The sequence below is a fragment of the Meleagris gallopavo genome, chromosome Z (assembly GCF_000146605.3).
Source record: "Meleagris gallopavo isolate NT-WF06-2002-E0010 breed Aviagen turkey brand Nicholas breeding stock chromosome Z, Turkey_5.1, whole genome shotgun sequence".
NCBI lineage: Eukaryota > Metazoa > Chordata > Aves > Galliformes > Phasianidae > Meleagris > Meleagris gallopavo.
Genome location: NC_015041.2, coordinates 17889725 through 17896864, shown reverse-complemented (window position 1 = coordinate 17896864; position 7140 = coordinate 17889725).

Here is a 7140-nt window from a genome sequence, read left to right as displayed (position 1 = left end):
AGTAAATTAAACTTTAAATTACTGTACATTAAAATTTTAAAGCTGTGTCTTCTGGGAATTCAAGGGTAGAACAGCTGGCAGTAGCTTGCCGGGAAGCTCAAAAAAGAGAGGAAGAGATATTGCTGCAGTTGATAGTGCTTGGGAATATTCTGGGGTGGGATCACCCCAGATCCACAGTCACTTGTGTCCCCTCCAGCCAATGAGCAAAGTAGTCTAGGCTGTGGTACTTCAGAAAATACCCTGGCAAGGAGAGAATAAAATCAGCCATCTTTTCTGCTGTGTCATCCAATGTCATTTCTTGCCATGCTTGTATTTGAATGAATCACTAATCACTTTGAGAGTGATCACTTTGTGAGTTTCATCCCAGAAGTGGTCAGCTCATCAGTCTCACTTCTTGAGGATACACAGCCTCCCGCACTGGCAGCACAGATTTGTCTCCTTTCTCTACTAAGTGTCCATAGAGTGACTAATCCACCTGCAGATATGGCCAGATTAATATCATCCCACACTTCTGACCTCACTGAAACCTCACTATAACACTCACTTCTGAAAGTTAATAGAAAAGAGAAAAAGAAATGAGTACAGAAGTGCTCATTTATAAGTGGGAAGAAAGCGTGCAATGGTTGTTGCTGAGGATTTCTTCCAGCATTGCAGCGCTCAGCATTCTAAAAATACTTCATATAGAACTGATTAAATACCTATTTAAGTTAGTGGGAAATTTCTATTTTGAAAGACTTTCAGTTTGAGGTAGTAGGTGCGAATTACTGAATAATTGGATCACAGAAAAAGATGAGGATGATAACAGATATGTTCATGATGAGAGAGTAGAGAGATGCACAGAAAGATGTTTCACCAGAGCATCCAAGGAAGAAGAAACATGTATGAAGAGTGACAGAACAGCAGATCAGAGGGAACAGAGTGGGGAAGCCAAGCAAAGCTTGTTTACTGTACATCAGTGTAAGAGGAAGGGTCTCAATGTGGCTTCATCACTGGACAGTGGCCTGGGGGCTGGCAGGGTCACTGACTGTTTTTCTTCCCCAAAAATTCCAATGAAATTCTGTGAGTTTCTGGTGCACCGTCACTATCTAGCCCCATCTAATCACACCAAGCTGTGCCTGGATCCCATGGAGGTGGGGAAAGCAGAACTCTAGGCAGACAAGTTTTTTTTCCTGACTCTGTGCTGTCATGAGATGATGCTGTTTATTGGGAAGTACTCTATGCTCACATCTGGTATATGTGAACCCTTCAGCCGAGTATCTCCGTAACAGCAGATCTCCTTGTTTACAGGATTTTAAGGGTCTGATTTTGCTGCATGAGAGGTATGATCTCCGTGCCGCAGATGGCTGAATGAAGTGACTTCTCTGCAGATTACTCCTGCATGGGTGTCTTCCTCTTATCTCGTTTTCTTGAGTTTTACTTTAGGTAGAATAAATGTCCAGGAAATGTTCTGTGCCCTGTGCTCTGAAGACAGATGATGTTTTTTAATGGATTTGGTCTGTCTTCATAGCAGGGTCAGTAGTAAAAAATTCACCCATGTATGAATTATATGTAAACCTTTAGTTTATACAAGTTTGTTTAGAGCAGGATGCTGAGTAGAGAATTGCAAATTTGTCCAGCCTGAAGAAGGTGGGTTTATAATGAATAGGACAGTCCATAGAGTCTGCTTCTTCTTGCACAGGGGGAAATGACTGTCTCATTTTAGGGAAAAGAATGCAAGGATTTAGTAAATTTTTGCCAAGTCTTAAGGCAGGATTGAGAGACTAAGAGGCTGATTGCGATGTTTTCATTTCACAAAGGAGATAGAAGCTGCCTTCATATCTTGACCCAAAATATTGAGGTTTCTTCTAGTTAAGGTGGTATTTACATCTTTAATGAGACTGTGACTCAGAGAGCAGGTGATGGTTATTTCTTTCTGTGTATAGAACTATAATCCTTCTCAATTACCAAAGACACAAATTACTATTATTTCCTCACCCGATCGAACATCTTCCCTAAATGTGTGAAAGAAAAATTGTGGGTTGTCTAGTGAATTTTCCCCTTGGAAAAACTGCCTATTCTTAATATGCAAGTTCAGTGAAAGTTCAAAAGTTTATCCGTGTGAAGACTGTATTCTGATAATTTATCTGCCAGCTTCTTAGCTCATATTCTGATACTTTGAACTAAGATATTTTTGTACTGCCTTCATGTCAAAATAATCTAACAGCACTTAGCACAGGTCTATCACAGTATCTACTGATGATGATCAAACCACAGTGTTAGTATTAACAGGCTCCTTTGTAGGACAGTTTCTCAATCATCAGTGCAAACAGATGCTGATTGTTGCAGGTAGATCAGATTTTGCAGGTAAATCAGATATTTTCACACTTGCTAGGTTCAACGCTCCTCACGGGATGACACAAGGGCTATCAGATGAAGTCTCAATATCTTTTACAACCTGCTCTGGAGTTTGTCCTTGACCCTCTTCTAGTCAATATTTTCAATATCAAGCTATATGTGGAAAAGTAATGTACTTACAGATTTTCAAAAGGTCAGTCATTGAGAATAATTGGAAAATTGTCCTGACAGTTAAAAAAGAAGTCCTGAAAAGTAGTGTATCAACAGTGTAAAACACAAGGTTATTCTTGGGAAAGCTTCATCAAACAAACATAAAATAGATAACAGCTGGCAAAATACAGGTTCTTCATGAAAGCATCTGGGACTGTTGTGAGTCATGAGCTGAGGAAGAAGAAATAATTGCAAAACCAGCAAAAGCTATTGTAGTATAAACAGAAACATAGGATGTGCAAGAAATTGTTCCACTCTGTTTGGCCCCTGTGAACCTGAACTGCCTGGAGAGCTGTATGGCTGCGTCCCATGTTGGGTACGGTCTTTTGGAAAGCATGTGAGTCATTCAATGGTAGAAAGTCCAGAGGAGATCACTAAAACTGACCAGGAGTCTAGAAAGGAAATTTACAAACCATACGGGTTATTTTAGCCTAAGATACAGAGGACTGTGGGAGGAAACAATCCTAACAGTCACAGCAAAACAAAATTGCCAAAGGGGATGATCTGTTTACCAAAAATGCAGTGTAGACGATGGTATAGAAAATGGCCATAGCTTTCTGGAAAGCTGACAAATTATTTCTGATGTGACCTACTAGTCTGAGTCATCCCAACAGAATAGGACCAATGAATGGATTTAGTGCTCAGCAGCATAAAGTCATTCTCATAGAATTATAGAATCATAAAAACACTGAATCATAGAATCAATTCAATATCCTAAGTTGGAAGGGACCCTCAAGAATATTTGGGTTCAACACTTGGCTCCACACAGGATCACCTGCAATCCAGCTCTATGTCTAAGAGCACTGTCCAAGTGCTCCTTGAATTCTAGCAGCTTGGGGCTGTGACCACTGCCCTGTGCAGCCTGTTCCAGGGCCTGACCACACCCTGATGCAGAATGTTTTCCTAATACCCACCCTGATCCACCTTTGACATAGCTTCATGCAATTCCCTTAAGTGATGAAACACATCTATGTGACTTTCTCTGTGAAGATATTGCATGATGAGGAACACGTCCAACCATAGTCAGAATCTATTGAAGGGGCAATCAGAAACTTCTGGAGCTCTCAGCCACTTGCCAGAGAACTCAGGGAATCTTTATAGGAGGTTGATCTGACTGGTGAAGTTGTGCACTTGGAGAAAGAAGAAAAATGTCACATGGGAGCAGAAGTTCCTTCATAAACAAAATCCTATAAAACCTCCATTAGACCCCTAATTATGTTCCTTCCTCTTCTGGCTTTACAGATCTCCAGTCTGACGTATTTTCCTAACTCCAGGTATAGCCTGTTGAAAAATCTGTGAAAAATCAGATGTGCCTTCCTGAAATGGAATTAAAAATATCTTGGAGCTGATCAAACAATATGTCTAGAGAAGCGGTAACATTTTTTTGGATAAAACTTTCACTGGGACCAAAATATAGTTGCTTACTCAAGTTGTTTTTTGTTTTTTGTTTTTTTTTAAGACTTTGATTACAGTATGATGGATGGCTGAAGGAAACCTACATTTTGGGAAGTTGTTGAGGAAGAATTAGTTTTGTTTACCTGTTTTTGAAGTAAATTTCTATGTTTTTATTCTGCAAAATTAATGTTCAGAGTACAAATCATTCAGTTTGAAGGGATATCTGCAGTTCTATGAAGAGTCTTTCTAAACTCTCTCAAGATACTCTTTCACATTTTGTCTATGACCTGCACCCTTTCTCAGGACAGATGCCTTGGAGTTAACTCAACAGAGTCATGCTGATGTAGACTTGGGGTAAGAGAGAACAGTGTGACTTACGTTTCTTTCTCTGGCTCATAAGTCAACAGAAAAGATATAAATGTACTTGTGGTATATAGCTCCCCCAAACTGATGTTACTTTTTATATTGTCTCTCAACTGTGGAACAGTCTTCACTGTGATAATTATAAACAAAGAAGAAGAGTTTTGTTTTGTTTTGTTTTTAAACAGATTTCTAAGTTTGACATATGTTAATTTGTTTCACCTTTCAGACTAGTACTGAAAAAGGCATGGTTCTCTGGTCCAGCATTGGTGAATGGTGTAAGGAATACTTCCATTTAGTGTGGAAAAAAGTCAATTCATTTTTATCATATGTAGTAATATGGAACAACACTATGTAGTAAGTTCACTGCCTCTTACCTCATGCCTATTAAATGGCATCTGTAAATACTGAACATGCCTGTGACTTAGTTTTGTAATCTCAAATTACACATTTCTAGAGTTTAGGGAATACCTGACCAGGGATGAACTTTACTGGTACATCATCTCTTTCCAGAACACATAGTTCTTGGATCTTTACCAAAACATATAGGACTGTCCAACGTTTCTGTGGACAGACCTTTTCCCTGGACAGTTCAACTTTTGTTTTGGACATTTCTTAACCCTTCCTATTTATGGCCCTTCAAGAAATGATTTAAACGTGTTATCATTAATCCCTCAATCCCTCAAGAAAAATAGTGAATGTTTCTAGAAAAATCCAATGTATCCTAGTGGAATTAGCCAGTGTTGAACCAGCCCATTTAATTTGGATATTTCTTAATCATTTTTACTCACTTTTATTCAGGTTTTTCATGAAATGCCAGAACATACTTTTGAGCACTCCTTCCCTGTGTCCCTTATGAATTTGTTACTCTTTTCAGAAGACACTATCCTGTTATCAGTGAAGACAGTGAAAAACTCCCTTTGACTTGAATACCAGCAGAAAATTACCCAAAATGAGCAATGTTGCCAACTGGAAATTATTTATTCCTTGAAGGACTAAACCCTATGAGTTAGTGAATATGTTCTAGAAAGTCCTGACAACATTCAGTTTCCAGTGATTTCAGTGCAGGTCGAGAGCACTCAGTAAATTGCAATATGATTATAATTTATAATTAACAAAAAGAAGTAACTTCAAGTAAAGTGTAAAACACAAAAAAACAACTTTTCTGGTATCTGTATTTTACTGTCACAGTGTATAACCCAAACACTGACTGGAAATTATACCTTTTCAATTGTAAAAACTTCTTTCATAGTTTAGACACAGTCTTACACTCAGAAATTTGCCACTTTCTGTTCATGTTCGTAAGGCTGTGACTAAGATAAATAGATTTCAGAGATACACTAGAGTGGGAGTATGTGGGAGGAATTTCATATGACTAGCTCATTTTTTAGCAGATAGAATTTTAAAAGCTTGCTGAAGTTTGTGCTCGATTCCTTTAGAAGAGAAAGTGACAAAGATTCTTATTGAATATATACTTTTACAGAATAGCAAAATTTAATTTTGTATGAAATGGAAGATAACATGAAAAGCTAGTGAATAATACCTAATTAAAACAACTTTAAATCCTGACATGTAGAAGCATGGCAAAAGAATATTAATGGCAACAAGAACTTTAAATAAATTTAAAAGTGCAAACCTTGAGCAAGTGTCAGGACTCCCATTGCATGTTAAAATAAACAGGATGAGGCACCAAATCTCAACACCTTTTTTTGGCTTGTCCTAAATCCTCACTCTGATGCATCTCCTCTGGGCTGTGCCCTGGGCTTTCTGTACCCCTGCCAGCACTGCCATTCCCACCAACCTTTGACAGGTTGCTTCAGGGACACATGGCTAAGCCAGTGCAAAGTTATTTTGTGTGCATTTCTACTTTCAACAATGTATTTTTTAAACAAAAGTAAAGATTATATTTGGAAGCCAAACATAAGACCTAATAGTGTGGGATTTCTGCAGGAGTGAGAGTAGGGAGCGACAGTGAGAATGGGACAAGGGGGAATGTCATGTCAAGCTGATGAATCTAGGCCTTGTCTCCAAGACTTACTAGTCATATAAGTATAATGATGCTATCTCCAAGCAACTGGAAGAGAAGAAGGTTGTCAGGAATAGTCACCATGGATTCACCAAGGGAAAATCATGCTCACCCAACCTCACAGCCTTCTATGATGGCATCACCAGCTGCGTAGATGGGGGGGAGAGCAGTGGATGTCATCTTCCTTGACTTCAGCAAGGTTTTTGATATGTCTCCCAAGACATCCTGATAGCTAAGCTGAGAAAGTGTGGGATAGATGAGTGGATGGTTAAGTAGGTTGAGAACTGGTTGATTGGCAGAGCTCAGATGATGGTGACTGGCAATGCAGTCTGGTTGCAGTCTGGTTGACTAGTGATGCTTCCCAGGGGTTGGTGCCGAGTCCAGTCTTGTTCAATATCTTCATCGACAACCTTGATGAGGGGATAGTGACCACCCTCAGCAAGTATGCTGACGATAGAAAACTGGGAGGAGTGGCTGACACACACAAAGGCTGCACTGCCATTCAGCAAGACCCAGACAGACTGGAGAGCTGGGCAGCAAGAAACCAGATGAGATTCAATAAAAACAAATGTGAAAAGAGTCTTGCATGTGGGAAGGAATAACCACAAGTATCAGTACAGTTTGGGACAAAACCTGCTGGAGAGGAGCTCTGTGGAGAAGGATGTGGGGGTCCTGGTGGATGACAGGTTGGCCGTGAGCCAGCAGTATGCCCTGGTGGCTGAGAAGGCCAGTAGAATACTGGTGTGCATTAGAAGGAACATGGCCAGCAGTTCAGAGGATGTGATTCTTTCCCTCTACTCTGCCCTGGTCAGGCC